The sequence below is a fragment of the Apus apus genome, chromosome Z, assembly GCF_020740795.1.
Source record: "Apus apus isolate bApuApu2 chromosome Z, bApuApu2.pri.cur, whole genome shotgun sequence".
NCBI classification, from domain to species: domain Eukaryota; kingdom Metazoa; phylum Chordata; class Aves; order Apodiformes; family Apodidae; genus Apus; species Apus apus.
Window position 1 is genome coordinate 31,774,342 of NC_067312.1, and position 25,248 is coordinate 31,799,589.

The following is a 25,248-nucleotide window of genomic DNA, read 5'->3' on the forward strand; positions in this document are numbered from 1 at the left end:
TATCGCTCAATCCCAGACAGGAGGAGGAATCAGGAGAAAGGAAAGATGCCCTTCTAGCAGTGAAGGTTGAATGCTTAACATTGTGAGCATGATAGCTCCAGCAAGAATCTGGTGGTCACAGCAAGTGGAGGACAGGCCTCTAGCACAAGATGACTGATGAAACAGACAGGACCCTCTCAGGAAGACAGCCATGGTAGAAGCCCCAAATGTTCCTGCAAAATTCCTGAGTTATAGTGAGGCTGATATTTACGGCATGGAATAAGTAGGCTAGGGTCAGCTGACCTGTGTTTCACCACTCCTAGGCCACTTCTCTGCATGGTTCAAAACTACATTCATCCTTGGTCACTACAGAAACCTTCATATGAAAGAATCTTTTCTGTTCTAACAGATTTGAACTACAATTTCTCTTAACAGAAAAATCCCAGCAAAACCAGGACAGAGCTAAAATGAAGGTACTTTCTTTGCATTAGTAAGGTACATGGTCACAATGGTAAATAGGTATAAGAAAAAAAGTCTTAATTGAGAGAACAATTAAGTATTGGACAGGTTGCACAGAAAAGTGGTGGAAACTCTTAACACTGGAAATTTTTGAAAAGTACCTTCACAAGGACCTTAATAAACCTAATCCTTACTATCTAGACTTTTTTGTGATTCTATAATATCATCTGAAAATTTCTTCTTATGACAATTCAAATGAGAGATGTGAACTTAATGAGTTAGGTTTGACACCTATGCTCACAGAGAACTGTTTTCTTCTCTGCTACTGCCCTAATTGATATGAAATTAATTATATTTTCTGGTACTAACACTGCTGACTATTGTTATGGCCACAAAGCATCCTGCAGTGGAGATAGAAGAGGGAGAGCCATGCAAGAGCAAAGACACAAAGCAAAAACACAAGGGTTATTTGTGGATTAGAAAATGCAGTGGTGATCAGGTAAGAATTAGGGCTTCTCCCCTCAGAAGGTGGCAGCATTTATAGCCCAGATGAAATGCACATACACCAATGCATGCAGCATAGGCAACAAAAAACAGGAGCTGGGAGCCGCTGTGCAGATGGAAAACCACAATTTAGTTGCCTTTTTGGAAACATGGTGGGATTACTTACACATCTCAAGTGCTGCAATGGGTGGCCACAAATTCGCCTAGACATAAGTAAAGCCTTAGATAATGTGTTCAGAGAATTCTCCAGGAGAAACTGGCTGCTCACAGCTTAGACAGGCATATGGTTCCCTGAATAAAAAACTGGCTGTATGTCTGCACCCAAAGAGTTGTGCTGAATTGACTTAAATCCAGCTGTCAGCCAGTTAGAAGTTTTGTTCCCAAGAGCTTTGCATTGGAGTCACTTCTCTCTAATGGCTTTATCAATGACCTTGACAAGGGGATGGAGTGCACCTTTAGTAAGATTGCAGATGACATCAAATTGGGCAGCAAAGCTTATTTGCTTGAGGGTAGGAAATCTCTACAGAAGTATCTGGATAGGCTGGATCAATTGGCCAAGGCCAGTTGTATGAGATTCAACAAGGCCAGATGCCTGCACTTGGTTCACAACAGCATCATGCAACACTAGAGCCTTGGGAAGAGTGGCCAGAAAACCACCCGGAGGAAAAGGAGCTGCTGGTGCTAGTAGACACTCAACTGAGTATGAGCCAGCAGTGTGTCCAGGTAGTCAAGAAGACCAACAGTATCCTGCCTTTTCCACAAATAGTGTGGCCATCAGGAGGTAGGGAAGTGATCGTGTTGTTCTACTCAGCACTGGCGAAGCTGCTCCTCAAATTCTGCATTTTGGACCTTTCACTATAAGAAGGACATTGAGGTGCTGGAGCATATCCAGAGAAGAGCAATGAAGCTGGTCAAGTGTCTAGAGCACAAATCTTATGAGGAGAAGCTGAGGTAACTGGGTTTGTTTGGTCTGGAGAAAAGGAGGCTGAAGGGAGACCTTATCTCTCTCTACAACCGCTTGAAAGGAGGCGGTAGCGAGGTGAGGGTATCACAAGTATCAAGTCATAGAACAAGAAGAAATTGCCTCATCTTGTGCCAGGAGAGGCTTAGATTCCTTCACTGAAGCTGTTGTCAGGCACTGAGACAGGCCCAGGTCAACATAACCGGAGATATTTAAAGGATGTGTAGATGAAGTGCTTAGGGACTTGTTTTAGTGGTGGATTTGGCAGTATTGAATGTTCAGTTTTTCTTAATAATCTTAAAGGTCTCTTTTAACCACAACAATTGTTGTGTTTTAGGCCTAACCTGACAACAAAGAAACAGCCACGTGACTGCTCACTCACCCCCAGCCCCCTCAGCACAGCCAAGACTGTGTGGTGGGAAGGACGAAGGCCAACTAGAAGCTTGTAGGTTGAGACAAAGGGCGAGGAGGGTTTACTCACTGATTACCGTAACAGGCAAAACAGACTCAACTTGGGGAAAAAATAATAATTTAATTTAACACTAACAAAATGCAGGACACAGACAAAAGAAAGAACAGGGCTTAAATATGTTTTTCACACCCCTCCCCTCTTCCCAGGCCCAAATTACTTTGTTCTTGATTTCTCTGCCTCCTTCCCTGCAGTGGCACAGGGGGACAGGGAATGGGGTTTAGACTCAACTCACAGTCTGGTGTTTCTTGCCACTCCTTTGTCCTCAGGGAGAAAGATTCCTTACAGTCCTTCCATGCTTTCCCATAGGGTCCCTCCCATGGGAGAGAGTCCTCCACAAACCTCTCTGACATGTCCCCTTCATGAGGTGCAGTCCCTCAGGATCAAGCTTCTCCAGCCTGGGCTTTCCAGAGAGTCACAGGCTGCTTTGGAGAACAGTCACTTCCTCTGGCACAGGGTCCTCCACAGCTGCAAATTCGAGTCCAAGGCTGCAGATCCACATTTGTCCTTCCTGGCACCTTCAGGGAATGCTCCTTGTGTTTCTTCTCCATGGGGCACAAGGGGACAATCTGCCATCTTGCTGTGGGCAGTGGGGGAAATTCTGCTTGGGCACCTCCCTCCCCCTCTTCCTCACCAACCTCAAAATTTCCACTCCTCCACTGCTTTAGTCCTCTCCTTTCCAGCTCAACTCTTCTCCTTTTCTATCTCTGCTTTCAGGTTTTCTACCAGTTCTTTAACATGTTAATTGCAGAGGCACATCTATTGTCTCTCTAATGGCCACCTGAGCCAGGGGAGCTCTTAGTAGCTTCTTGGAGGAGACATCCCTGGGGCCCTTCCCACATGACCTAAACCATGCCAGAACCAAACCAGCACAACAATTTTATGCATCTGTGATTTCTCATTACAAACCTTCTAAGTAATTACCTGCAATTATTAAAATAAAATAAAATAAAATATTAATAATAAAGAAATTGTGTTAATTTTTTTTTTAAAAAGTTATTTCTTGTATTTACTGAAGGATCTGCTGAGGGAAGACTAATTATGGTGAACACAATTAAACTTTTGTAGAAAACAGGGTAAGTGGACTAAGTATTTTTTTTGTTTATATTAAAACATTCAGAAGATCTGAATCTGAAAGTATACCCAAGCAAACCGGGGTGAAGCACATTAAAGCCAGTCTGTGTGGCAGATTTTACTTAGTCTTGTTTGTTTTGTTGTGTTTTGTTTTTTTTTTTACTTTCTAACTTTGGAATAAAATGTTCTCTCATAGTCAGATATTACTAGAAATTTAGCAGCAAATTGTTTGCCAAACCAATTCCCCACCTAATCTTCTATTTAATTTCTGTCATGCTGTTAAACTGGCCAGATCTATTACAAAAGAGTTTGTTTATCTTTGTTATTGAGAACTTCATCTCATTACTTCCATAGTTTTCAATGTACAGTTATTGCTATATCTAATGTATCAGACACTTTTCCACACAAAATGATGTGGAGATTTGCAATCTCTACAAGTCAGTGGTTGTTAAGAATTAACTTCAGAAGAGAGAAGGAAGAAGATTGGGCCCTTCTCTGGCCTGGAACACCAACAAAGTTAAGACATCTACTGTTTTACCTCGATTTTTAATTTTTTTATTCATTTTTGTATGATGGATATAGGTGCATTTGTTATTTGCAAAATTAAGTCAGCAAACGACTGTTGATATCTATTTGGCATTTTTTAGTATTATTCAGAAATACTAGCTTGGGTCTTCAGATCACTAAGACGGCATCTAAACGGTGTCACATGCATAAATAAGTCCTTCTCTATTGCCCAACTTTTGTAGTTTACAGAGTAAGTAGAAATTTTTGACCTGCTATGTTAAAAGTTATACACAGCACATTTGGAGAAAATTACAATTCTGTAGATCAGCTTTGATGTTACTACCTCTTAGGAGAGAAAATACTGTTCTGAGAAGCTGAATTCTTCAGATGAAGTTCAGGTATCTTTAAACAAGACTAGACTACACTAGACAGAACCAGACCAGACCAGAACATTTCAGTTGGATGGGGCCTACCTGCAATAACCATGTATTCCAACTGCTTGGTTGATTCAGGGTCTGATCAAAAGTTAAAGCGTGCTATTAACGGCATTGTCCAAATGCCACTTCAATACTGAGGGGTGTGGGCATTATTGAAGATTTTAGAAAATAACTCCTTGTCATAAGTGCTTAGTGAGCCAACTAGGAAAGATGCCCTCCTAGACCTGCTATTTTTTAATGAAATAAACATATTAATTAATTTACAGTCTTTACAGACAGATTTGCATTTTTGAAAATTTACCCTTCTTCTGAGATTCAGTAAACTTAATGAAATGTCAAGATGTGACAAAACTGATACAATTTCAGAAAATTTTCAGATTTCAAACTAGGAAGGGATTTAAAGGATATACATTTGTATTTTCATATGCAGGAGCCTGACATCCATTTATAAAGTTATCATTTACCAGGAAATTAAATTCATAAACCAAATCAGGAATTCAAAAAATTAAATTCAGGTTCAAATTCAGGTTTTCCAGAATAAACAGAATAAAGGAAAGATTTCTAAACAAATCTGTCTTGTCTATTTGGTCCTTTCCGAATCAGCGTTTTCTTTTAGCCTTTCTTTCTAGGTTTTTGGTTTGAAGTGCCTTCCTGGACTGAACAAATCCTAGAAAATCCATTTTTATTCTGTAGGAAACTCTGTTTACCATCATCTCAACAGCATGACTGTTATCTCACTGTTTCTCTCAGAGGAAATTACTACTGCTGTTATGGATTCCCTCTTTAGCGGATCTTGACACATTTTGCATGCCCTGTACAGTTTTCCAGGACCTCTCTTCCTTTCTTCCCAGGAAATACAGATCACTCTATGAAGGCACAATCTTCCATAGATCTATATGGATCTCCTAAAAAACTCAGACTAGAAAATGCAATGTACCAGTGGAAGCAGGAATTGATGATGAAAAATAGTTTCTACAGCGACATCAGAAGCAGAAGGATGAGAAAGTGAAATACAAGTCTACTGCTGAGCCATTCAAGGTGTCTTGTGATAAAGGACACTGAAAATACTGAAAGATTCAATGCCTTATTTGCCTTGATCCCTAAAGGCAAGAGTCAATTACTTGAGACAAGCAGGAAAGTCAGGAAGAAGAGAGATCAACACTCACTGGAGTGGGAGGGACTAGGTTAGGGATCACCCAAATAAACTGAATATTCCCAAGATTGCACTCACCACTGCTGCAGAGTTGGTTCATGTAACCACCAGATTACTCTGAATTTATGTTGAGAGTGTCTGTTGAGTAGGGACGGTTTCTGAAGACTGGAAGACTGCAAAGATCACTCCTCTGTTCAAGAACAGAAAGGAGGAGGGCCTAAAGATTTGTAGGCCAGTCAGCCCTTCCTTGATCCCTGGAAAAGTGATTCTGGAAACCATTCCAAACATGGGAGACATGAAGGCATTTAGGAATAGTCAGCATGATTATAAGAAGAAGAAATCATGCCTAAAGCACTTCATAGCCTTCTATGATGAGGTGAATGATATGATGAATGAGTAGGGAGTGCTGAATGTTGCTTGTGCTCAGTTTAGCGAGGTTTTCACCACTGTCTTCCCTAGCACACTCCGAGGCAATAGCATGGAGTATGGACTAGATAAATCGACAATGAGGGAAATAAAAAACTCATCAGATTAACAGACTACAAGGACTGTGATCAGCCTTACAAAGCCCAGTGGCAAACTACTTACTCATGCTGTATCCACGGTGTCAATACTGTTTAAGTGGGTCCAGAACTGTTGAACACATTCTTTAACAACCTGGACAGTGGACAGAGTGCATCTTCTGTAATTTTGCAGAGGGTATCCAAGCAGAAAAAAAGCCTGATATGCCCCTTGATGTGTTGCAGTTTAGAGGGACCTAGACAGGTTGGATCAATGGCCAACAGGAATATATTGATGTTCAACAAAGGGAAATGCCAAACCCTCTCCTTGAGCGAGAAAAATGACATAAAGCCACAGAGATCCCACATCTCTGGAAAACAGCTCAACAGCCCTGGTGATCCTGGTGGACAGTAAGTTGACTATCACCCAACAATGCACACTTGCAGCAAAGAAGCCAGGCAGCTTCCTAGGCTGCACTAGTAAGATCATTCTCCACAGCTTGAGGGGGGTGATCTTTCCTCTCTGCTCAGTACAGTGGAGACACATCTGGGAGCAGTATCCTATGCTGAGCTTCCCAGTACAAGAGAGACACAGACTTACTAGAGCAAGTTCATCAAAGGGCCACAAAGATCATGAAGGGACTGGACCATGTCATACAAGGAGAGGCTAGGACAGCTGGGAAGATTTAGCCTAGAGAAGAGATATTCCATGGGACAACTGACACATATGTGTAAATGCCCAGTCTGAGGGAAGTCAAGAAGGATCTAGATATTTCTAGTGATACCCAGTGACATAAAAATGGGCCCAAACAGAAAGAGAGGAAATTCAGTTAAACATACAACTTTTTTTTCTGTGACAGTAGGGTCATACTCTGGAATATCTCATGCCTCTGAACATCAGGAAACACTTTTTTTACAGTCAGAGTGAACAAGTACTAGCACAGGTAGCCCAGAGAAGCTGTGGAGTCTTCATCCTTGGAAATATTCAAACCTGCCTGGGCATAGCCCTCAACAACATGCTGTAGCCGACCTCATGGGAGCAGAGGATTGGACTAGATAATTTTCATCAGTGTCAGCTAGCCTCACATACCCTGTGGTTCTTCCCCTAGGTGTTTCCATACACCCCAGAATATATAACTAGAACAAGAAAAAACTTCACCGTTCCTCCTTAACACTCATTTAGTTCTCTTGTACTAAACTGTAGAATGACCATACATTCCCAGAAAACTGCAGTAAAATAAATATACCTTAAATTACAGGCTCTATTTAGTAGAAGTAGATAGATAACTCAGAAATTCTGCAACATAGACATCTAGTATTTTACATGTTGTTCACGTCAAAGCTGGAAAATGTTTCAAGTATAATTCCACTTTTAAAATGTTTCAAGATTTATAGAAATATTAAGCACAGAACAAAGGCATTAAAATGTAAAGGTAATTGCAAAAAAACCCAAACAACCAAAACTCTCAACCACAAATAAAAACAAGCTGTTGCTCTTCTTTCTGTGTTCCATCTTCTACCAGCTCAAATCAAGCTAATACATTTCAATTATAGCTGCTGGATCCTTTAATAATCTCCTTTTCAATTAGTAAGAATGCAAACACACAAGGATTCAAATTGCTTCTGTTCAGCTGCAGATGTGTGTTTCCTGTTACTCTTCCCACAGTGCTCTATTTTTTTTTTTCCTACCTCCTCCCCTTTGATCTAATAGCTATGTTGAGTGTTCTGAGTGACTGACAGTACATGCAATGACCTTCAGATACAAAAAAAATTACTTTTTTAAAACCAGATTTGTTTCAATGCAATTTGTCATGCTGGACCTAAATTCATCAAGCCTATATATACTTGAGAAACCTTTGCAGTGTTAATGACATAATCTGTTTTAGTACATCCATTGACAATAGGATTTCCTTGTACGCTTCCTGGCTCTGCTTTGAGAGAGTCCAGGTGGAGTGAATGAAATATATTTAGCAGAAAGGGACAAAAAGAGAAAGAAAATATCTGTATGTTTATGTTCTAGTTTCTGTCTCTGAAAAACATACTGAAATCTGTCAGTTTAGTGAAGATCCCAAATTAAATCATGCCCCTCATGACACTCAGTAGTTTCAATCTCTTAGATTTAACTAGGTTAAGAGAATAGGAAAAAAATAATAATAAAAATTAAAAACTATTTTTCCAGTTGCAATACTCTTTGCTGTAACTACTATTCTAGTCAGAAGTAAAAGTGAAACTAAACATGTGCTTCTTAGGTATGCAGCTAACTGTAATCACAAGTTTCAATTTCACATGCTTTACCTTGAAGAAACTGTAGTTTAATGTGATCTTTATGAATTTTCATTCTATGGAAATAAAGGTTTTGCAAATTAATATTAAAAAAGTAATGTAATTTCTCCACAAATTCAGCACAGCTACCTGATTCTGTTTGATACCTTTGCTAAAACAGCTTTCCAAAAATGTAAGAAACCAAAGCCATCCAGTAAAAAAAGAAAAGCATATCATCTTCAAAGAACAATAGTGTTGTCCTAAAAGTGGGGTCCATTACCCAGTAGGTAATGGAAACAGAAAAACAACATTTTCTAACGGTGTGTGTTTTTCATAACTTCAACAAATTTAAAGGAAAGATACTTATATAAAGTAATAAATAATAAATTGAAACTTGCATGCGTTAGCTTCATACAGAATAAAACCTGTGCAATTTAAACCAATATAATTTTGTTAACTTCAACTTCATCTATCAATCAATTCGCTGTAATGTGAACTCCAAGGTAAGCTTGCCCAGTGAGAAAGTATCTCAGGGATCTCTTTCCTCTTGAAAGACAGTGAGTCCATACCAGGATATACTTCTACCTAATACTTTTTTGGCATGGCAGACTACCCAAAAGCAAAGATTTATCAAGGAATAAGAAATAACTGCAATGGTCTATATAGTAACACATATGATACTTGTTATTGGTATAAGACTTTGGTAGTTACATTTTATTAATAATTTAAAATACGTTGTCTAGGACAAATTCATTCATATTCCACACCTTTTACGCTAGATTTATTGGATTAGTTGGCTTTTCAATTAACATTACATTGCAGCAGTAAAGCCTACAAATGCAAAAGAAAAAAAAAAAGAAAAGAGGTCAGGTCATTCTGCCTTTTATGTTCCAAGAGTGCACATATTTGAAGATTATGAGAAAAGAATGAAAACTTTATTTAGTACAAAAGAGGCAGGCAGACAATTAACTGGGAGGGAAAACTCAAGCCTGCCATAAAACTACTGTGCAGCTGTGTTGTGGTTTAGTTCCAGATGGCAACAATGAACTATTTGGTTGCTCACTCACCCCTCCCCCAACTGTTGGATAAGAAGATAATCCAACTGAAAGCACATGGGTCAAGACAAGGATAGGGAAGGTTCACTCCCCAGTTATGGTCCCAGGCAAAACAGATTTAACTTGGAGAAGATTCCATTGAATTTATGACTAATCAGATGCAAGCAGGAAAAAGAGAAAAAAAACCCACTAGAGCTTAAACACCTTACCCCACCACCCCCTTTTTCCTGGGCCCAAATTACTTGACTCCACATTTTTCTAACTCCTCCCACCAGCAGCACAGCAGAACAGGAAATGGGGCTTAAAGTCAGTTCATTGTATGTTTTCTGCTGCTCCTTCCACTCAGGAAGAAATATGCCTCGCACTCTTTCCGTACTCCAGCGTGGGGTCCCTCCCATGGGAGAGAGTCCTTCACAAACCTCTCCAGCATAAGTCCCTCCCATAAGGTGCAGTCCCTCAGGAACAGACCACTCCAGCACAGGCTACCCACAGAGTCATGACCTCCTTTGGAAATAATCACCTCTCTTGGCATGGGGTCTTCCACATCTGCAGGTCCACATCTGCTCCACTGTGGTCCTTCACAGGCTGTTCCACCATGATCTTTCATGGGCTTCAGTGGGACAGCCTGCCATCTCATCACAGGCTGCAGGGGAGCCTCTGCTTGGGCACCTCCTCTCCCGCCTTTCTCACAACCTTTGATATCTATGCTCCAGTGTTGTTCTTACCTCCCCCTCTCCTCTGCACAGCAGGTCTTATAGCAGTTTCCCTTTCCTTTTCTTATATGTATTAATTGCAGAGACACATCCATTGTCACTGATGGGCTCAGCCTTGGCCAGAGGTGGGGCTGGATTTTGAAGCTAGGGGAGCTCTCAGCAGCTTCTCACAGGAGTCAGCCCTGGCATACCTCCCCCACTACCAAAACTGCACTACACCAGCCTAAGACAAGCTATAAAATATTTACTTCCAGTATGCCCTGATTTTATCTGACGAGGAATGTACAAAATGACAGCCTATGTGTCTTTCCTCTACCACGCCAAGTAGAGAACATTTGAAAATTTTGGTAGCAGGAATTAAGACAGGTGTCTGGAAAGATTAGACAGAAAAAAAAATAAATTAAAAAAAAAATGGTGATATTTAGATTGCCATGGTAGGCCTGTGAAGACTCTCATGTTAGCAAACAACATAAGGCAAAAAGTGAACAAATTCTATCAGACCAGTACAAGCTGGAACTTCAGCAAAAGTTACTTTAAATATTAGAAGAATTACTAATTCTTAATCATGGAAACTGAGAATAACATTCATTTACTCCTTTTGCATCTAAAACCTTAACATAGGATACAGACATCCCTCAAATCTTGTAGCTTCAGAACTCTCAACAATGTCTAATCCCAGCAAGCTTATTCCTCCAAAAGGAATGATAAGCAAATACACAAGAGTTGTTACTGTAGTGTCTCAAGCCCTTTCTATTCCTTGAGCTGAACCAGAATGAATGTTTTTTGCTGTCAGTTCTTTCATTGTTGTTGTTGCTGTTTTTGTTAAATATCAGGACACCAGGCCCTGGGAGATGATCAGCCTCTTTGCCTGAGCAGAGTGGAGTGTTGGCACAACCCCTCTGCATCTCCCTGTCTAGGAGGGTGCAATATTTGCCTGGTGCCTTCACGACCCTGGCAACCTATTTTAGTCTTCCTCTACATCAGGAAGCTGCCTGTGCTCAGCTCTGATAACAAAGCACTATCACTTTTCGAAGTGACAGGGCACAGTGACTGACATATCAACAATGGAACTGAAACGAAAAGGCCCTTCTAATTTAACTGCTAATCTGCTGAAACTGTGTTCATACCTAGCACTCTTATTTTCCATTAAAACTTGGTTGTAGCTAGAAAAAAAGTTTGGTGTATGCCTTTGCCTTTTTGGTTAACAGCCAAGTTAGGAAGGAGCTGAAAAACTAGGAAACAGAAAGGAATATTTTTTCACACTGCTGAATGTCAGATATTTGTTTGTCAGATAAAAATGGCACAGGATTCACCTTTTGGAAGCTGTTTTGCACAAGACTAATGAAAGGTTTGCTGTCAAAATGAGAGTTTTCCTCTAAAGTAAGATATGCAACTTCTACCCATGATTAATTGAAAAAAAAATAAAAATCATAACTTGGTGCTAATTTAAAGCTTGTATCTAAAATCAATTAATATGGAGTGATTTAATATCATAATGGAAGTGGGTTACCAGAAATCCTAGTGCATTAGGTGCTTTGAGCAACAAGAACTCTTCCAGTAGACTTTTAAGGCCTCACGAACAAGTAATCAGACATTGCTTCTAAGTGTTTTATTTTGTTTTCACTGATGTCTTGACAAAATAACCTACAGCATTAGTTTTTTAGATTGTCATTTGCAAAAGAATAATGTGACTACTGTACTTCAAAGGATAAAAACTTAGTATCGCTGTTTTAGAGAACATTTGAAGCAATATCCCCATGAAACTGTTAAATATTTTGGTAGTAATATTTCCCTCTGGGCAGACAGCAAGTTTTCTGGCAATTCCTCTCTTGCATGACTATTAGGTATGAAGACTGATTCTATTCTCCTTCTGTTTGGGTTTGGGTTTTTGTGTTTTTCCTTTTTCCTTTTTTCAAAGCAGCTTCTACTTTCTTTAGTTCCCTTCAACATTTTTTTCTTTGGAAAGCTGTTTCAGTGGATATGCTACATATCAAAATACTGTTTTCTATGTAATCACATGAGTCAGCCTACCATTACTTGCTTGATCAAGACTTGAACCTATAAAAAAAAAATATATGGCCTATGTGCATAAATAAAAACAGAGGATAGGACCAGGGGTTTGGTTTAATTTTGTTCGGTTGGTTTTGGGTTGGGTTGGGTTAGGTTTTTTGTTTGTTATTTTGTTACTTTTTTTTGTTCTTGGTTGTGGGTTTTGGGTTTTCTAGGGGGTTTTTTTGTGCTTTGCTTTTTATTATTATTTAGGTCATGTAATGCATATAAAAATGGAAGTATTTTGAAGTTTATAGCTATGCATTGCTATGGAGCATCAAAATTTCCTAATGAACAAAATAATTTCTGCAATGTTTACAACCTAAATGTAAATGTAAATGTAAATAAAGATATATATTTGTGTTAAACAGCTAACCTAATGCAAAAAATCTCAAGCTCTGAAAACAATTGTGTAGCTATAAAAGCATGTACAACACACTGAACAATTCTTCCTCTGAAAACATTCTTACTTACATCTAATTTCAAAATACAGATTATGCAGCTAGTAATTAATGAATTATTTAGAACTCTAATATTTTATGTGAATCCAAATATTACACTTTTCTTTCCTGAAAATTCTGTTTTAAAATGTATATTCATCAATCTTAACAAAAAGATACAATGAAGTTTCATTAATTAATTACTTTGAACTAACTTTTCAGACAGAATTTAGTAGAGACTGCTGCTTCTTGAACGATATTTTCATTGCGTATCTATGGACTTAAGGCAAGTTTTATCGGGCAAGTGTCAAATTCTGTGCTCAGCGCTATAAGCTGTTCCAGATTTGTTAAAACTATTTTAATCTGTTCCCTGGAAGGAAACTATTAGCTATTATCCTAACTAGATGACATAATATAATGTTTTTTGCTTAGTATTATGTGAGAGAGGAAACTGTGGACATACGTAAAAATCTTCACAGACACTATTTTATATAGTTCTTGCTCCTGGATTTTGCTAAGGGATTCTTTTTCCTTTCTTCCCAAGTTGTGGCTTAATATTCTTCCATTTTCTTAGAAAATTAATGTAATTTCATCTAGCTGTGCTTAGAAGTGGCCAAGGTATATCCTGTCTCTTTATTAAATATATTATATTTAGGTGGATAAACACATTTGCATGCATGCATAACTTAGTAGAAATTAACAAAAATTATTTTAAAACCACTGGGTTACCGTAATTCCTGACAGCTATATATGATAATTTTACAGGGAAGGTCAAGGAACATATGGAAGTGCATGGTATGTTGGGGGAGGGAAAAGAGTATACAAGTGGAGTTTGAAATTAAACCCGATTCCCCAGATCCTGTGTGTTCGCAAATGGGGAAACATTTTGCAATTTGTATGAAAAGTCCTGGAGTATGAAAATGAAATCTCAGCCCCTCCAGCTATCCCGTTACCTGCGCTGGAGGCCCAGCTTACATACCTCTATGCGAATGCACAGAGCATGAGGAGTGAAAAGGAGGAGTTAGAGATGTGATTGTGCCTGCAGAACTATGATCTTGTTGGCATCATGGAGGCCTGGTGGGATGGGTCTTCTGACTGGAGCAGCAGAATGGAGGGTTATAAGCTCTTTAAGAAGGATAGGCAGGGGACACAAGGTGGGAGTGTTGTCTTCTATGTCAAAGACCAGCTGGAGTGCATGGAGCACTTTTTGGGGATGGATGAGGGGCCAACTGAGAGCTTATGGGTTAAGAGTAAAGGGAAGGCAGGTGACATTACAGTGGGGGTCTGCTGCAGCCTGCCTGACCAAGAGGACAGTATAGACAAAACACTCTACAAACAGGTAGGAGAAGCTTCATCTTCACAAGCCATAGTGTTCATGGCGGACTTCAAACACCTTGACATAATTTGAAGGGACAACTCTGCAAGGCACAAACAATCCAGAGTGTGTTGATGACAACATCCTTTTCCAAGCAATTGAGGAACCAACAAGGAAAGGTGATATTCTGGACCTTGTTCTCAGCAACAAGGAAGGGCTGGTGAGGGATGCTAAGCCTAAGGGCAGCCTCGGTTGCTAAGGCTCATGGAAAATAAGGAGGTGACAGCCAACATGGCTTCACTAAAGACAAATCATGCCTGACCAATTTGGTGGCCTTCTATGACAAGGCTACAGAGATGGTGAATTATGGCAGAGCAATGATATCATCTGCCTGGGTTTGTGAAAGACATTTGAAACTGTCCCACATGGTATTCTGGTCTCCAAATTGACAAGACACGGATTTGACAGATGAACCAGCCAGTGGATGAGTAACTGGCTGCATGGCCACACGCAGGGAGTTGTGGTCAATGGTTCAGTGTCCAAGCAGAGGCAAGTGATGAGTGTTGCTCTCTGGGGTCAGTACTGGGACCAGTGCTGTTCAGCATCTTTGGTAGTGACATGGACTGTGCAGTCCATGGGGTTGGGTCAACCATTGGGGTTGAATGCATCCTCAGCAAGTTTTCTGATGACACCCACCTGTGTGGAGTAGCTGACACCCTAGTGGGAAGGGATGCTACCCAGAGGGACCTTGACAGGCTGGAGAGGTGGGCCAATGCCAACCTCATGAAGTTCAACAAGGTCAAGAGCAAGATCCTGCACTTGGGTCAGCGCAACGCCAGGAAAAAATACAGGCTGGGGGGAGAATGGATAGATAGTAACCCTGCGAAGAATGACTTGCAGGTGTTGGTGGATGAGAATTTTGACATGAGCCGCCAGTGTGTACTAGCAGCCCAGAGGACCAACCTCATCCTGGGCTGCACCAAAAAAAGTCTGTCCAGCAGGTTGAAAGAGATGGTTTTCCCCCTCTACTCTGCTCTGGTAAGACCACACCTGGAATACTGCATCCAGCTTTGGAACCCTCAAAGCCAGAAAGACATGGAGCTGTTGGACAGGGTCCAGAGAAGGGCCATGAAGACGATCAAAGGGCTGGAGCACCTCTTCTATGAAGACATGTTGACAGTTGGGGCTGTACAGCCTGGAGAAGAGAAAGCTCCAGGGACACCATATAGTGGCCTTCCAGTACCTGAAGGTGGCCTACAGGAAAGCTGGGGGGGGGAGTGGGTTGCCAGAGAGGATAATGATAGCACAAGGGATAATGGTTTTAAAATGAAATAGGGTAGACTCAGGTTAGACATCAGGAAGAAATTCTTCACTATGAGCACAGTAAGGTACCTGAATAGGTTGCCTGCGGAGCTTGTGGAAACCCCCTCCCTGGAGGTGTTTGAGGCCAGGCTGGATGAGGCCTTGTGCGGTCAGGTCTAGTGTGAAATGTCCCTTCTCATAACAGGGAGGTTGGAACCTGATGATCATTAAGGTCCCTTCAAACCTTAACCATTCTATGATTCTATGTTTCTATGTTAATCTAAATGTTTTCACACAGACAGAGGCCTATCTCACTTGGCTTCAGACATAAGCCCAGTTTGTGAATTTTGCCTTAGAAGTTGCCTGTATTTGATGATCAATTATAGCTGCTCTGTTTCAGGATGGGTAAACTTCTGCAAAAAATCCTAGTGACCAGTTGGAGGGTCACCTTCCTAAAGGGGGGTCTAATTTTTGCTCTTGGCTCTTCAGTGCTAAATGACAATTTGCCAGATGACCTAAAACTGAATATTTTATATATTTAGTAAGACAGGCTGTCTAATGCAAAGCTTGCCTGGTCTAGTAACTGAGTTTTCCATAATCAGTTATAACTGAGAAAAGTCAAACTGTCTACATCCACAGTACTCTGCTGTTTCTATTACAACTACTAACACTACTTCTAAAGAGTGAGCTCCAGATATTCACAAATGTGTAAACCACGGAGATGGTGACTAAACGGGGAACTCTGTAAACTATCTTCAGATTGGGCGCTCAGATATTCCATCAGGAGTTAAACTAGTTAGTCCTTTTTCATAGTACAGAACTATTCACACAAAAGCACAGACAATTTCACTCACGTAATTCAAAATTTCTGCAGTAAGTCTGTATAAAGGAGGGAAAATATGATGAGTGAAATGATAAGCATGTAAACAAAAGAGACCTAGAAAAGAGGTAAGGCCTTCTGAGGTCTCATTAAAACATTAAATTACAATGTAGTGTTTTAGAAATATGATTTCAAATGCACATTTATTGCATAGTTTTAAAAACTATTGCATAGAATTTTAAAAAGAAAAATTTCAAAAAGAAAAGAGGGAAGAAACTCCACCCTGAAAATAGTTTTCTATTTTAGGAGATAAAAGCATAGGTGACTGGTCAATTGTACAAGCTTACATAACTGACAAATGCAGTTTAAAACTGTAAAGCCTCCAGCAAGGTGATACAGCAGATAAATGTCTAAATGTCTAATCATTAATTTATGAAAACACACTTCCAGTCTTATTACTTTTGATCCTATATAATATGTGTTTTAACTCAGATCTTTCTCAGAATCTTAAGAAAAAAAAATATGTTATGTGGTTTAGAGACCAAATTCTCTATAGAGAGCATCATATTAGAACCTTGCACCAGAAGCCTCAGTTTTTATGTTACAGTGAAATAATATCTAGAAAGTCAATACTTTAGTTGCTGAATGCAGTTTGACATACATAAAAGTATCAGTCCTTAGAAGGTCAGTCTACTTACTGATTCCAAATCAAATACACATACCCATCCTAATCTGGATGATAGTGACCCATGGATTTCTCTTGCTTCCAGATATACTTACCCTAAAGTCAAAAACTGGTTGTTTGAAAGTGGTAAGATCTAAACTCCTTTCTCAGTTGCACATTCCACATGTTCAATCTCGGCACTCTACAGGTGACTGTCGCAAGCCCACAGTTTCCCACAGTGACCTAGCAGATTGTGTTGGTCTGTTGAACAACATTCTAAAGATATCCACAGCATTATTTTGAATCAAAACTTTTTAGTAGGTGGCTTCTCAGACTCAAGGTTATTTCCATCTAAGCTTCCTTAAACTTAATGATTTACAGATTGTGAATTTGGGATATGACGTAAGGTTCAATACAAGACAAAAGCATTGTTTTGGCAATTACTGCACTTCCGAATAAAACTGAAAAATAATTTGTTCACAGCAAACTGGTGAAAGGTATGCTTTAGTGTTGACAGCTGCATTTTTTACATGCATCACAGAGAAACTGTGCTATTCAAGGTAGAACATCTGGAACACTATATCAGATTTCAAGATTTAATTCAGATGGGTCATCTATTATAATTTCACCAAAAAAAAAAAAAAAAAAAGGAAAAATAGTGTTATAGTACAACATTCATATTAGCACAAGACTAATTAATTAGAACATTTTCAAAAACAATTTGCATCTAAGTTGAAAAAACCTGAAAATATCAATAAGAACTATTCAGTGAAGTATGACTGGATAAAGATATTTATTTACACTCATGTAGTGTTAAATAGTGCTTTGCAAGACTGACATTTAAGAAATGCAGAACAATGCAACAAACAAACAAAACCAACAACAATAAACTTTAAAAATTATATGAGGTATATGGTATTTAAAATAGAATGTATATTATGTAGAAGGTAGTTTTGTGAGCTGCAGATTTCTTAGGAAGAATAGAAGCATCTCTCATCAGAACAATCACTATACTGATAGGATCTGAATTCCTTTAGACAACTTGTTCTTTCATTCAGAAGAAGGAAGTTAAAAAATGTATTACATTGAAATAAATAGCAGAAACATAACTGAATAATAAGATTTGTTACATGCAATGCATTTCTTCATATTTTTCTTAATAAGACCAGGCTTCCCCAGGTTAAAAGCTATTATCTGCATACACATCGATTTTTACACATATGAGTAGTTTTTGCAAAATAATTTATAATGAAACTGTGCACAGGGCAACGTTACAACAGCCAGTACTTGGCCAAGAGTGAAATCTTTGGCTGAATATCCCACCTAGCCAAAAAGTATGTATCCAATCCAGCACTGTTAAAGCTTGAGAGAATTTTCCTGCTTCACATAAAGTCTACAGAAGCTTTAGCTTTGTTTGTTTGTATTTCACAAATCAATCAGTAGCACAAATGTGCTCCTGGCCCTGTCACTCACAATCCCTATTAGAGTTCAAACTGTACTAAGCTTCTAAGTACCACAGTGTGCCTACCTTTCTGTTTCTCTTCCTTCATGAACAATCTCTGCAAAGTCCAGTGGTAGAGCTTTCATCTACCTATGAGAGTTCGTATCAGATTCAAGCCAATTTTGGCACTCTTCTACAGCAATCATAGTGGCCTGGACTCCAGAGCACTAGCTTATCTGTTCCAGACCTACCTATCTGCTCTTTCGCAGTTGAAAAATTGGAGCAACTGTAAGCATACACTAGTAATCACCTAACTGAGGAGAATGAAGATTAAGAAAAGACACTGAATGAACCCGTAGCCTTAACTAAATGACTGCAAGAGCGTGAGTGGCTAGAAATACAAAACAATACAGTTTTATTTAAAAGAGTTGTATAACTAATGTCTATTAAATCTCATTTTTAAGTATATTCAGTGTTTTAATATGTGCTTTTAAAGTAATTTATAGAAATGCCATTAAATCTGCAACACTGCACATATATATGATAATAAAAGTACTCACTAAGTGAAGTATCAATCAGCAAATAAAATAGATTCAGTAATTGCTTAGAATATTCTTCAGTCATTTTTACCGGTGGAATATAGCAAGGGAGTATCGGGGAATCTTTAAATGTGTTATATCTGGTTTATGTTCAACTGATTTTGTTATAAATGCTTGCAGTAGATGCAAGTGCAAAGAAAAATAGGTCATGTGTAAAGACAGGAGCAAGAAAACCATAAGCAACAGCAGATGAATGAGATTAAACTGAAAGTGAGTAATTTACTCTTAGTATTTAACTGAATACTGTAAAGACAGTGCAAAGGACTAAGATGCTGTAAACTTTATGTACCTGTGCCATTTTAAAATTGTTGAAGGACAAATTAAATTTTGACCTAAGCATTTGTTGCAACCTTCTTTTAAGATCTCTGCTTTCTAGTCTGTTCAATATTAACCAGAATATAATTTTATTTTTTTAATTTATATGAAAGAAAATATGGTGAGCTGCTGGCAAATGTTAGCCTATTAAGGTTGAGCCAAGCAGCGTAAGATTTCTACTAACTTTGAGTAGAACTGTGAGCTCTCAAGATGAAGCAACTTAATTAAGAGTGTGTGTCAACTTCCTCACTAACTATTTATTTATTCTAGATTCTGTTTTTGAAATTCATAACCCTAATGCTAACCTTTTCCAGGTTCTTTAGTAAGAAGCTATGAACACAACCATGTTTGGAAAGAAAGTGGAGCTTCACTAGTCATCGAAGAAGTTTTTTGAAGGATTAAAACTCTGAGTCTAGCCAGAGCTTTTCTTAATAATTACAGCCACTATGTATCTACCAGGTACCATCTATAAGAAAACAAACAATCTGAAATAAATGGTTGTAATAAAGAAATCATTAATGAAACAATACCTTCAGAAAATGTCCCTAACATTCAACGGCAGTACAGAGAATGCAAGAGAAAAGCCACTCAATAGCATAAGGCCAGAAGGAAGAAGAAAGAACACTGATATCAGAAGATGTTGCCTAAATGCATTGTGAATTTTCTCTGTAATGGGGTCCCTTTGAACTAGCCAGGTCTATTGTGGTACCTATGTGACATCATGAGTTAGCAGGGCACTCATGCACAGGATTTGAAATACATGAATAACCGAGGTATATAGTTTATTTTTATTTTTATATTTTAATTTCTTTTAGTAGGTATTTCAAATGAGTAAGACATGAATATTTAACAGAGCAACTAGCAGTGCCCTATAAAGCTGAAGGGTCACTCCTTCATCCATATATAGGCATTTGTTTATCCAATTTTGGGCCTTTCTTTTCTGTTCAAATTGGCTTTCTAGGCAGAAAGAAAGCAAGGGAGTATTTTCTATTCCAGCTAGCAACGTAATTCTTGAGGCCCATCACTTCAGCACCAATATATCAATCTTTTCATAAGGAAAAAGAGCTACTGGAAAGCAATAATAACAGACTGAACCACCGAAGTAAGAACACAACTCAAAGCTATTCATTATCAGTGTCTGTTCTACTTCCTCTACAATCTACAGAATTATATTGCTTTGGCTGGAAAAGAACACAAAGGTGGCATGACATATCGTCATGATTTGATATATTTTTACACAGAGCAATTTTTGGGCTTTGCTTTTGTTTTGAGAGGATTAGCAAATGGAATACTGACTCATCTTGTCCAAATGAGGAGAAAAGAAAGTTGTCATAACAGAAACAAGGGATAAACATATCCTCAGGATTAGAATGTGAAGGAGAGTGGTCTTCAGTCTTATGATGGACGAGACATCTGTTCTAGAGAAGTAACATGTACTACATTTGTCACAATCCTTATTTACATTTTATTTATTTATTTATTTATTTAAACTAATTCATTCAGAAATAGTTAAGAAAATAAGCCCTAAATCTGCTAAAAAGGTCAATACTCATTCTGTTACAGGTGAAGGAACTCATTAAGTGGCAGGATTGCACTCTCATAGAGATTCAGTTCCATGGTTTTGGTAGATGGAGAAGGAAGATTCAGACTGAAAGCTCTAGTAACCTTTCAGAGCGGCTTTTTTTCTAGGAATGCATCATGCCAATGTGTGTTTTCTTTGATGCAAAATCTCTTGCAGTCAGGCAGCAGAAAGGAGAGAAATGGTGGTACAATATTTTACTACTTGTTCTGAGTTTCAGGGTTTTTAAAAGATTTTTATTATTATTATTTAGGAGGTTTTTTGAGTGTTTGGGTTTTTTGTGGGTTTTTTTCAGGTAACATGTCCTGCCCAGATGATACTGAAGCTAGCAAAGATCTAGTAGTATTTGGGCACTTGTATCCCACTGTTTCCCTGTCCACAATAAAAACTGCAAGACAATTCCACAAAAACAGAAGCAAATGCTGTCGTTTTCTGAGTTGTATGTATCAAACCATAATGTAAAAAAAAGAAGAAATTACTTAAAATGGCCAAAAGTTTCCTCTTATTATTTCTGTAAATTTATCATAAAATATAATTCAACTGGCTAAATACAATTTCAAGTATTCTTTTTAAATGTAGATAGAATAGTGTGTCCAACTGTATCTGAAGACCATTTAAATAGTGAATGAGATTGGAAGTAAGGAAAAAAATTTCTACTATGAGTTTGGTGAGACATAGAAACAGGTTGTCCAGAGAATCTGTGGATACACCCTCGCTGAAAGTATTCAAGGTCCAGTTGGATGGGGCTTTGAGCAATCTGATGTAGTGAAAAATGTCCCTGCACATGACAGAGGAGTTGGAATTCTTTATCTCTGAAGGTCCCTTACAACCCAAACCATGATATCAATCTATGGCTCTAGGATTCTATCCAAGAAATTTAAAAAACATCTGGCAGACTTCGACAAGGAATCATGTCCCAATACCAAATCCAACATTTTGAAGTCAGTCATGAAATTTTATAGTTCTTTCCTATAGATTACTGTAGATGAGGCACAATGGTTTAGCTTTCAGTGTCGTGAATAAAGTGTACTTTGGACTATGTCAACATTTGCAATCCAAAATTGCAAGCACATGCTGTGCCCAGCAGAGTAGTGAAGCAACCACTGGGAGTGGAAAAGTGTCAGAGTTAGTCAGTTAATCTGGGTCAGTTACGGGTCAGTGATGCCTGATACTGACAGTAGACAGCTAAATTCAAGGAATCAGATGGAAATACTGCTGTAGTCCCAAGTACATCCCAGAAGCACCCCTCAGTTAACAAAGGCTACAAGAGTCTCAGTGATGACTGAGAGCCTCACATTGCCTTGGAGCTTCTCTTAGTTTCTCTCTTCTACACTTATTTTAAAAATCAGGAGTACCAACAACAAACAGCTTCCCTATAGAGTATCTTCCTCAATGCAACTCCTACCAATTATATGAATTACAACAAACATTTCCATACTACTGCAGCCTAGATCTTCATACATTTACAGAAGAGGTATAGGAAGTAACTACCGCATGTCTCCTTCCCTGGCAACAGAGTTGATATGAAGTTATACCTTAAAAATAAAGAGAGATGTATGTTTCATGCAGAAGTAATGAAAGTGTAATAGATACTCTGAGAATGTTCTAATCTAGCTTTTACAGCTCTACCTTAACATGGTGAGGCTGAAACTGAAAATAAATTAAAAAAACAAGACAAAGGGTATGTTCATTTGCCTCTATGATTTTGTGTTAGCTTAAAATAAATTAATTAAGAATGAGGATTTATACCCTGGGTTTCATTTTAAAAGGAAGCTTTTGGGAGCTTTCTCCCAGGGCAAAGCCGCTCAGAGGAGCTTCTATTCAATATGTTAGCCACTTCATGTTTATCATACCATATAAGTCTAAATATTTTGAGATTTGAAGAAAGAGGAGACAGAGTAGATACAACCAACATAGGAATATCTTCCAAAAGTCCATAAGGATACCACAAGCTAGGATACAAAACCACAAACTCTTGATGCTATTATGCAATAATTTTAGTCTTTACTTTATGAAGACCTATTCTGAACAAAAGAGTTACCTGATACTTCATTACACATTATACATCATGGATGGGTCAGGATGGAATATACCTGCAGGTGCTGAGGGAACTGATAGAAGTCATTGCTAGGCCAATCTCCATCATCTTGGGTAAGTCATGGGCAACAGGAAAGGTGCCTGAGGACTGGAGGATAGCAAATGTCACTCCAGTCTACAAGAAGGGCAAGAAGGAGGACCTGGGTACCTATAGACTGGTCAGCATCACCTCCACCCCTAAAAGGGTGATGGAACAACTTGTTCTTGGCACTTTCTCTAGGCATATCAAGGATGAGGGGGTCATTAAGAGCATCCAACATGGTTTTACCAAAGGGAAGTCATGTTTGACCAACCATGTAGCCTTCCATGAAGAAGTAATTAGGTGGATAGATGATGGTAGGGTGGTAGATGTGGTTTAATTTTATTTCAGTAAAGCATTTGACACTGTCTCCCACAGCATCCTCATAGATAAACTGAGGAAGTGTGCTCCTGATGGTCAGGCAGTGAGGTGGATCATGAACTGGTTGGAAGGAAGAAGTCAGAAAGTTGTGGCCAATGGGACGGAATGTAGTGGGAGGTCGGTGACTAGTGGAGTCCCTCAGGGGTCAGTACTGGGACTGGTACTATTCAATATTTTCATCAGTGAGCTAGATGAGGGAACAGAGTGTGCCCTCAGCAAGTTTGATGATGACACTAAACTGGGAGGAGTGGCTGACACACCAGAAGGTTGTGCTGCCATTCAGTGAGAGCTAGACAGGCTGGAAAGTTGGGCAGGGAGAAACTTGATGAAATTCAACAAGGGCAAATGTAGAGTCTTGCATCTGGGGAAGAACAACCCCACGGACCAGTACAGGTTGAGGGCTGACTTGCTGGAGACCAGTGTAGGAGGAAGGGCCCTGGGGGTCCTGGTGGATGGGAGGATGACCATGAGTCATCAGTGTGCCCTTGTGTCCGAAAAGGCCAATGGCATCCCAGGGTGTATTAGAAAGGATGTGGTTAGTAGGTCAAGGGAGATTCTCCTCCCCTTCTATTCTGCCTTGGTGAGGCCACATCTGGAGTATTGTGTCCAGTTCTGGGCCCCTCAGTTCCAGAAGGACAGGGAACTGCTTGAAAGAGTTCAGCGCAGAGCCACAAAGATGATGAAAGGAGTGGAACATCTCCCTTACGAAGAAAGACTGAGGGAGCTGGGTCTCTAGCTTGGAGAAGAAGAGACTGAGGGGTGACCTCATCAGTGTTTACAAATATGTTAAAGGCAAGTGTCTGAAGGGTGGAGCCAGGCTTTACAGTGATGTCTAGTGATAGGACTAGGGTCAATGGGTACAAACTGGAACATAGGAGGTTCCACGTAAACATCAGAAAAAACTTCTTTACTGTGAGAATGACAGACACTGGAACAGGCTGCCCAGAGAGGTTGTGGAGTCTCCTTCGCTGGAGACATTCAAAACCCGCCTGGATGAGTTCCTGAGTGATAAACTCTAGGTGATCCTGCTCTGGCAGGTGGGTTGGACTAGATGATCTTTTGAGGTCCTCTCCAACCCCTAAGATTCTGTGATTCTGTGATACATAGTTTATCATCCATCTTTAATATTAATGCAAATGTTAGAAGTCTATTTTACTTCTTTTTTTTTCTTTTTTTCCTTTTTTTTTTTTTTTTCCCCCACCATTTGGACTGATCTGCAAAGGGATTAAGTTGGTTTGAAAACAAGAGAAAAAACATTAAATGGTTTGTTTTTTAAAAAAAATCCTTGTATATCTCTGTTTAGAGAAGGTTGATTTCTATTATTCACTGGAATTTTTTTCCATGACCTTTCACATATTTATGGGTACAAAAATAGCCCTATCTGCTCCATTCCTCACTTTCTGTACTACAAGAGAGTATAATTGATTTCTGCACTGCTATTCTGCTGGTATTCAGGAGTATGTTCATTTTATACTCTGAAAGCAATTAACTATAGGGCACAACAATGATGTATATTTTATATGGAGAAGAGAGAATGGCTTGTACTGAAAGGAAGGAAATGGATCAGAGAGCAAGGATACTTAAGAGCAAAATTCTAGTCTCAGTTCAGAAATGGCATTCAATGTCTATTGATATCTACAGATGAAAGTGGCAGATTAATAATCTGTTGTGTAATGTAGGAATAGGGGAACCAGAAGGAGACTCAGGCCAGTGGGATATAGAAACCATGGGAAAGTTGAACTAAAAGTATGTGTTCAGCACAGTAAAAGAAACTAAGACAATTGAACACAGAAACCACTGTAAGACAGTGTAACTACCTTGACAAGGTAACTGCTAAATGTGAAACATAGACTTCTGCAAGGCTAAACGGCCAGAAGATGTTGCAAAATGTTGCAGCAGAGAAGAAGGCTGCATCAGCTTAAAAAAATGTATAATTAGCTTGCTGTAAAAACAATAAATGTCTTTGATTTAGGAAACTTGGAGTCCATACACTTAATTGCCATGGTGTAAAGTTGACACATTTGGTGCTGGATGCGTAGCCCACAGTACTGGCTGCTGGCACTGCCCGTGCTGCTCTGGATGGTACTGGCCCCACTGCCTGGTGCTCCCGGCCCTGCTGCATGGGCTGAGCTGTGGGCGTGGGTGTGGCTGCCC